Source organism: Budorcas taxicolor, chromosome 1, assembly GCF_023091745.1.
Source record: "Budorcas taxicolor isolate Tak-1 chromosome 1, Takin1.1, whole genome shotgun sequence".
Taxonomy (NCBI): Eukaryota; Metazoa; Chordata; class Mammalia; order Artiodactyla; family Bovidae; genus Budorcas; species Budorcas taxicolor.
Window position 1 is genome coordinate 132,935,441 of NC_068910.1, and position 9,221 is coordinate 132,944,661.

At 41.5% G+C, this 9,221-nt stretch overlaps 1 non-coding gene across 1 annotated transcript; it reads left to right on the forward strand.

The window, feature by feature from the left end:
• The first annotated feature begins 1,162 nt into the window (after nt 1–1,162).
• Nucleotides 1,163–1,267, forward strand: LOC128058505 (small nucleolar RNA U13). Its single transcript, XR_008200492.1, has one exon. It is a non-coding gene; the product is annotated as a small nucleolar RNA U13 (small nucleolar RNA).
• The last annotated feature ends 7,954 nt before the right edge of the window (nt 1,268–9,221 follow it).

The window sequence follows — 9,221 nt, forward strand, 5'->3', positions numbered from 1 at the left end:
CTCCTCTGTCCATGGGATTTCCCAAGCAAGAATACTGGAGTGGCTTGCCACACCTTCCTCCAGAGGATCTTCCTGATCCAGGGGTCAAACCCGTGTCTCTTATGCCTCCTGCATTGGCAGGCGGGTTCTTTACCACTAGCACCACCTGGGAACCCCAGGACCTGTCCAGGCTCCCCTAAAAGTTTCCTTAGACATATTTGCAGAACATCCTTTCCTCTGTCCCTAGCCCCACGGAACCACTGATCTCTTTTCTGTTACTGTAGAGAAGTTTACCAGAGAAGGCAATGGCACCCCACTCCAGTATTCTTGCCTGGAAAATCCATGGATGGAGGTAGGCTGCAGTCCATGGGGTCACGAAGAGTTGGACACAACTGAGCGACTTCACTTTCACTTTTCATTTTCATGCATTGGAGAAGGAAATGGCAACCCACTCCAGTGTTCTTGCCTGGAGAATCCCAGGGACAGAGGAGCCTGGTGGGCTGCTGTCTATGGGGTCACACAGAGTTTGACACGACTGAAGTGACTTAGAAGCAGCAGCAGCAGGGAAGTTTACATTTTCCAAAATTCTGTATAAATAGGGTTTTATAATATATCCTCTTTTGTGTCTGGCTTTTTTCATTATGATTATCTATTTTGAGATTCATCCATCTTATTGGCATATCAAAATTTTTACTAAATTGCTGAATAGTATTCCATTGTATGAGTACATGACATTTTATCTGTTTCCTTGTTGAGAGACATTTAAATTGCTTTCTCTTTGGGGCTATTATGATTAAAGCTGCTATGAATATTCATGTGCAAACTTCCATGTTTGCTTTAATTCTCTTGGATAAATAGGAGTTCAATGATTTGACCAAATGACAGGTGTATGTTTAACATTTAAAAAAAATTGCTACATTCTTTTTCAAAGTGACTGTACTATTTTACATCCCCAGTAGTATTATAGAAGAGTTCCAGTTAATCCACATCCTTGTCAATGGTTGATACGGTCAGTCTTTTTAAATTTTTTCCTACTCTAATGTGTGTATAATGGTATACCATGATGATTTTAATTGCCAACAATTAATGATGTGGAGCATTTTTATGTGGTTATTGGCCATTCATAACCTTCTTTCATGAAATGCTGCTTCAGTTTTTGACCATTTTAAAATTTCATTCTCCGATCCTTTTGTAGTTCATGAGCGTGCTGATTGGGTGTTCACGCTGCTGCGTGACATATCCCTCCCCGCAAACCTTGTTACGACACCACCACATTACCTGTCTGACGTAATAAAATAAAATAAAATAAAATTTCATTCTTTGTATTTTTATTCTTGATTTGTACATGTTCTTTATATATTCTAAGTCCTTTGCTATATATGTGTGCTACAAATATTTTTCCCATTCTGTGGCATAACTTTTCATTTTTAAAAACAGTATCAGTTTTAAAAACAGTTTAAAGACAGCTTAAAGAGCAGCATATAAAATTTTTAATTAACGCCAATCTATTAGCTTTCTGTTTTATCTTTTGTGTATACTAAGAAATCTTTTCATACCCTGAGATTGCAAAGTTTTTCTCCTGTGTTTTCTTTTAGAAATTGTGTGGTTTAGGATTTTATATCTTTGTGCATAATCTTCCTCCTATGATCTCTCAGATCCTTGGGTCCATGGGTCTTTCCTGGAAAGGTCAGTAGCATCTCTTTGTATCTATAAGGGGAATAAATCTGAAGACCTAGCTGGCATCCTTTATATATAATGTATTCTTGCCCAAAGTGAATCTAATGTATAATGAAAAGGACCTAGCTAGAGTCCATTATATATGATGCTGTGTACTTCATAATGTATCTCAGCAGGAGACATATAATATCAGATTATTTGACTAGTGGTGATGATCATGTGGTTAAAATGGTAACTTTCAATATGTGTTTATCCTTTGCAGCTCCAAATAATTTGTGAGATGATACTATTTACCAGTATACTTTTTCATTTCTTTTCCCTTTTTTTTTGTTTTGGTTGCTTCATGCAGCATGTGGGATCTTAGCTCCCCAACCAGGGATCCAACCCATGGCTCTGCAATGGGAGTGTGGAGTCTTAACCACTGGGCAACCAGGGAAGTCACCAGAATACTTTTAAAATGATCATTAAACCTTCTTAGCCCTCTTAGAGAAACCAACATCTACAGCTAAACAGTAAGGATGATTATCAAAGAGTCGAATCTTGAATCCATAACTCTCCTAGGGAGGGCAGTTCAGCTAATTCTTGGCCATTTTAGCCCTTGACCTCTTCATGTCTGCAACAGGAAGAAAGCACTCCATCCTTTACCTTCCCTGTCCTCCTTCCTCATGGCTGTTTCAGTAAGCCATAGCACTCAAATGAGCCAGTCATTTCCATTGTAACTGTCCCTAAAGCTTACCCAGCTCTCCTTTCCTAACTTGTTACTGGCAATAACCCTTTACTCCAGTGTTTTGGAGACTTCCCAGGGGAGTCTCTCATGCACTCGAGAACCTCTTTCTTGCTTTTCATCTCTGTCGCCACTTCTTTTTTTCTGTGACCACACTGGTCTATGCCAATGTCTCAGGGCTCCCAGACCTACAAACTTCCATGGTGCCAAAGATGCCCCATGCTTCCAGTCTTCCCAGGTTAAAGTCCTGCTGGTGAGGGCTGCTATGTAAGGTGGAGAAGACCACGTGGGTAGGGCACTTTTCCCTGGATGCCACGGTAGCACCTCTGTTTGTATTCCTGTGCCTCACAGCATTGATTGTGAAATCATATCCGTCAGTTTCTGCTTCAGTCTCTAGAACTAGGATCATCATAAATACCCAGGACAGACACCTTGCTTTCTTCTGATTTTCTCCAGGTGCCTGAGAAAAAACACCTTCCCTCTTCCTTTAGCCAAATCAGCTCCTGGCACTCCTGCCCACTTTTCTTCAGAGGAATGTGAAATTCATTTAGGCTCCAGATGGGACAGCTAGTCATATTATTTATTATTCATTACAGAAGCTAAGTAGGAGAGAACCACTCAGTGAAATTTCTAAATTTTCTTCTGTATGCCTGTGTGGCCATGAGCCCATATAGCTGATGATATAATCAAGAATATATCATGTATTCTTGCCCAAAGTGAATCTAATCAAACTTTCAGGCCAGCACTATTCAACAGAAGTATAATATGAGTCACATGTAGTTTTAACTTTTCTGGTAGCCACCAACGGGCAACAAAATTAAAAAAAAAAATTGGACTATAGACTAATTAAAAACTTATATGTATCAAAGGATACAACCAACAGAATGAAAAGGCAACCACAGGATTGGAGAAAATATTTGCAAATCATATATCTGATAAGTGATTGATATACAGAATATATAAAGAACTACAACTCAATAACAACAAAAATAACTAGATTAAAATTGGATAAGAACTTGAAAATATATTTTTCAAAGAAGATACACAGCTGATTGATAATCACTGATGGATACATCACTAATCATTGGGGAAATGCATATCAAAACTTCAATGACCCCAGTACAAAAAGTTTTTGGTGTTAAAAAAAAAAAAACACTTCGATGAGATCATACTGATTGCAATTACTATAAAAAAAGGGAAATAAAAAGTGTTGGTAAGGATGTGTAGAAGTTGAAACTATTGAAATTGAAACTATTGCTGATGAGAATGTAAATGGCGCAACCTCTGTAGAAAACAATATGGTAAATCCACAAAAATAAATAGAATTACCATAGGATCCAGCACTCTCACATCTGGATATATATCCAAAAGAATTGAAAGCAGGGACTTGAACACTTATTTGTGTATTCAATATTCATAGCAGCAGTAGTTAATATACTGCTGTCAAAAGGTAAAACAAACTCAAATGGACATCAATGGATGAATGAATAAACAAAATGTGATATATATATGTTAAATGGAATATTGAAAGTGAAAGTGAAAAGTGAAAGTGAAGTCGCTCAGTCATGTCCGACTCTTTGCGACCTCATGGAATGTAGCCTACCAGGCTCCTCTGTCCATGGGACTTTCCAGGCAATAGTACTGGAGTGGATTGCCATTTCCTTCTCCAGGGGATCTTCCCAACCCAGGAATTGAACCCATGTCTCCCACATTGTAGACAGATGCTTTACCATCTGAGCCACCAGGGAAGTTATTTAGCTTTAAAAAGGAAGGAAATTCTTACATGTGCTACATTGTGGATGGACTTTGAAGACATTGCTGCTGCTAAGTCACTTTAGTCATGTCCGACTCTGTGCGACCCCATAGACGGCAGCCCACCAGGCTCCCTGTCCCTGGGATTCTCCAGGCAGGAGTACTGGAGTGGGTTGCCATTTCCTTCTCCAATGCATGAAAGTGAAAAGTGAAAGTGAAGTCGCTCAGTCATGTCTGACTCTTAGCGACCCCATGGACTGCAGCCTACCAGGCTCCTCCATCCATGGGATTTTCCAGGCAAGAGTACTGGAGTGGGGTGCCATTGCCTTCTCCATTGAAGACATTATGGTAAGTGAAATAAGCCAGACACAAAAGGACAAATATTATATGATTCCACCTACATACGGTAACTAGAATAGTCAAAGTGTGTAGAGACAGAGCAGAAAGATGGTTGCCAGGAGCTGGGGAGAGGAGGAATGAAGCATTCTTGCCCAAAGGGAACAGTTCTGCTTTGGGAAGATGGATGGTGGTGATAGTTGCACAAAAATGTAAAGGTACTTAATGCCACTGAAAGGTACAATTAACAGTATTAAAATGGTAACTGTAATGGATTTACCACAATAAAATGGTAACTATGATGTATTTGAAGGTGAAGGTGAAGTCGCTCAGTCGTGTCTGACTCTTTGCGACCCCATGGACTATAACCTACTAGGCTTCTCCGTCCATGGGATTCTCCAGGCAAGAATACTGGAGTGGATTGCCATTTCCTTCTCCAAGGGATCTTCCCAACCCAGGGATCAAACCCGGGTCTCCCACATTGGAGGCAGACGCTTTAACTGTGATGTATTTACCACAATAAAAATACAACAGATGACATTCTTGCAACAGTTGGGGCTATTTAATATTATGGAATTATTATTAATTTTCTTAGGTGTACTGATGGTTATATAGGACAATGTCCATATTCTTAGGAGATGGATTCTGACATATGTGGAGGATAAAGTTTAATGATACCTATGACATATTTTCAAATGGTTCAAAACAAGAAAAAAAAAAACCCAATATATACACATGCATATACCATACGCATAGATAAAGCAAATGTGGCAAAATTTTAACAGTTGGTGAGTTGCTGCTGCTGCTGCTGCTGCTGCTGCTGCTAAGTCACTTCAGTCATGTCCGACTCTGTGTGACCCCATAGACAGCAGCCCACCAGGCTCCTCTGTTCCTGGGATTCTCCAGGCAAGAACACTGGAGTGGGTTGCCATTTCCTTCTCCAATGCATGAAAGGGAAAAGTGAAAGTCAAGTCTCTCAGTCGTGTCTGACTCTTAGTGACCGCATGGACTGCAGCCTACCAGGCTCCTCTGTCCATGGCGTTTTCCAGGCAAGAGTACTGGAGTGGGGTGCCACTGCCTTCCCTGACTAAATACCATCATTACAGGTTGACAAAACACAAATTTATTGCTCAGGCGATAAACTGACAGTTTCAGCTCAGTTCAGTTCAGTCACTCAGTTGTGTCCGACTCTTTGCGACCCCATGGCCTGCAGCCCACCAGGCTCCTCCGTCCATGGGATTCTCCAGGCAAGAGTATTGGAGTTGGGTGCCGTTGCCTTCTCCGGTTGGTGAGTTAGGAGGAGTATGTATAGGCCCGGTACTCACTGTTTTATTCTGATAATTTTTCCTGTACATTTGAAAACATTCCCGGTAAACATGGAGTTGGGAGGGGGAAGGTGGCCAGGAACCCTCAGGAAATGACCAAATCCTGTTCCCAAAACAAGACATGTAGTCTTCTTTCTCTTCTCCATAAAGTTCTTCAGGACAATATGCTCACTGGTAGCAATGACAAGGGAGCTTGTGTTTGAAAGCTAAATTCTCTCTCTGTTAGGAGGCCCAGAGCACAAGACAGAGGCCAGAGGCTGACCTCTGCCGCTCCTTCTCCTAAGCACAAACCCTAGTCTGGGGACCCTCTTCATGGGACAAAACCCCAAATAGATGAATATACTGCCGCAGGTGTGGGAGAAGACAACTGCAAGCCACATGAACTTTTTAGCGATGCAAAGGGAAGAGGAAGACCTGCGGTAGCAGAGAGCGGCCGCCATCTTCTACTAGGCCACTCCCACTCAGCGTGCTAAGATTTCTCTGTCCCAATGGCATGGTCTCTTCTTGAGGTATAGAGGTGAGGGGCACGGGAGAAGTAAAAATAGCTTGAGTTCCCTCTCTTTTCAAGGGTAAAGGATAGATGGATGGAGGTTCTTGGTCTGTATCTGAAAGCCACTCTTTCATCCTATATCATGAATGGTGTATAGGCCACTGTTTTCAGAGTAGTTGTGAAAAGAAGTTCCAGCTTGGAGAGGTCGGAATAAGGCAAGGCAGTATATTCCCATTGCTTTCCTTGAAAGCTGTATCCAGCAACAAAGACTTCAGCCAGGAGAGGAGGCACATACAGTTAAAATGCTTAGGAACTTGAGTGAAAATTATAGGCACCAATGATTAATTTTATTAAGGGCCAAAGAATCATACGATGTAATGTCAGTAAAGGAAGTACAACTTTTGTGAAGGAATCTCTACCTTGCCCTTCCTATAATACTACCTTTACTTCTGTTTAACTTATGTTCCATAACCTGACAAAATAGACGTTCAAACCATAGATATAGTCAGGTTTTATAATTTGGAATACTGTGAAGACTAAGTAACCGAGTTCTCTTTGGTACAAATTACTGACATTGCTCCCAATTTAGCCACATATGTAAATGTTTTTAATAGGGATGAACTCAGAGAAGGAATAAGGTTGGCAGGTAAGGTTTGGGGAAAAGGGAACAGAGAGTAATAATCCCTTGAAACAGAACAGGGAACCTCTGACTTTCAACTTAACTGGATGTTGAATGATGGTCTTGAGTTGAACCATCATAAGCTGAGTCGCAGACAACTTTGCTTGCAGGTTCTCCTAAACTCTGGTCTTTTGCCCACTTCCTGAAACACTCAAACATCCTTGGCTCACAGTGCAAACTTCTTCCTCTGCTGTCTTACTGAAACTCCTCTTAAATGTTAGAAAAACACAAAGGCTTTAGCTGAAATAGTTGCTGGTTTCAGAGGCACATTGGCTGGCTTCATCGGATGAGGCATTAGCTCATCATATGTTTCTATCACCACTATCAGAGACCTAGCATTGGGTGTGAGAGTGAGGCAGTTGTAAACAGATGCTTTAACAGACTCTGTCCCCCTGGATTCCCACACACAACTCTAGGGGAACGTGGCTTCTCCTTCCCTTCAGCTGTTGAGAATCACTGCTTGTGATGAGAACTATTATTGATGTGGAGCCAGAAAGAAGCCCAATAGCCACTGTCTCAGGGAGAAGAGGAGAGCTGGTCACCTGCTTCTTTGTCTCAGTTATCTTCTTGGCCTCTGGTTATACACTTAAGGTCATGTTCAGCCCACCTCACACCTCAAAAATACCTGAAACAGCTGTTCAGGGAGTAGGGGTACATTTAACTTTCTTCCAACTTGGTTTTCCCATCTGAAAACACAAAGCAAGTATGAGACATGGTGAGGCATACCCATATCTCTCAGGTTTTATCATTTTCAGTGGGCTCCACACATCTTCCAACTGCCAGTATCTACAGGCTGGTGCTTGAAGACTTTACCTGAAGCTCTGGAAGCTCACTAGGTCCAAGATAACATGGCAGCTCAGCAGTTCTAGAAATTTAACCGCCCTGTCCCCCAGCCCCAAGCTTCCTTCAACCAATGAGTGATGGGAGATTATGTGTAAATATCCCAGTAACCTCATGCCTTGGGTGGGATAATTCTGAAGTGTGTGTTTTACACTGTTTTCCTGTAGGCTTAAGCTATAGCTGTCCACTGTGTAGTTGGCTTAATAATTCACTTTTTATTGGCTGTCTTCCCCTTCCTGACTCACTTCCTCACTCTCTTGCTGGTATTTCCTTGGATCAATTCCCAAATAAACTACTTGCTCTCAAATACTTATTTCAAGGTTGGTTTCTGAGGGACCCCAAACAAAGAGGATTTTCTAGTGTAAGTTAGTATCATTAAATGTACATTACTGAAAAGCCACTAAATGAGAGAGACACCCCCTCCTCTTATTCCTCTGTTTTTATCTGAAGCATTGGGGCTTGAGCCCAGAGATTTGTGGGGTGTGATATATGGAGCCTCCTCTATGAGCAGCCTGGTATTATAACAACATGTTCTCAGATGTTGGGGGTCTCCTCACTGTCTGTGGGTGTTTGATGAAGGAACATGGGTCACAGGGAAAAGAGAGAGTGGTCAGATGCTGAGCTGATGGTGAGTGAGAGAAGCTATGGTTTTCAAGATTGGTACCCCCTACACTGTGTTTCCCTGGTGTTTTGGGAGATGTTTAATAAATAGAATGTGAAGTGAAGTAAGTGAAGTGAAGTCCCCAAATAAAGTTCCTCTGGTCAAAAGCTTGGAAACTGCTGGATCAAGCAGAGGCTGTGTTATAGTAGGACTTCTCAGGACCTTTAAGACAAAGTACATTGTGATTTCCTGAGGGAAGGATTATATATATGGTGTTTTCCAAATCCCTCTGGCCATAGACTTTTTCAGGAATCAAACTATTTTCCTGGAAGAATTGTACAAAAAAAATCTTCACGACCCAGATAATCATGATGCTGTGATCACTCACCTAGAGCCAGACATCCTGGAATGTGAAGTCAAGTGGGCCTTAGAAAGCATCACTACAAACAAAGCTAGTGGAGGTGATGGAATTCCAGTTGAGCTGTTTCAAATCCTGAAAGATGATGCTGTGAAAGTGCTGCACTCAATATGCCAGCAAGTTTGAAAAACTCAGCAGTGGCCACAGGACTGGAAAAGGTCAGTTTTCATTCCAATTCCAAAGAAAGGCAATGCAAAAGAATGCTCAAACTACCGCACAATTGCACTCATCTCACATGCTAGTAAAGTAATGCTCAAAATTCTCCAAGCCTGGCTTCAGCAACACGTGAACCGTGAACTCCCTGATGTTCAAGCTGGTTTTAGAAAAGGCAGAGGAACCAGAGATCAAATTGCCAACATCCGCTGGATCATGGAAAAAGCAAGAGAGTTCCAGAAAAACA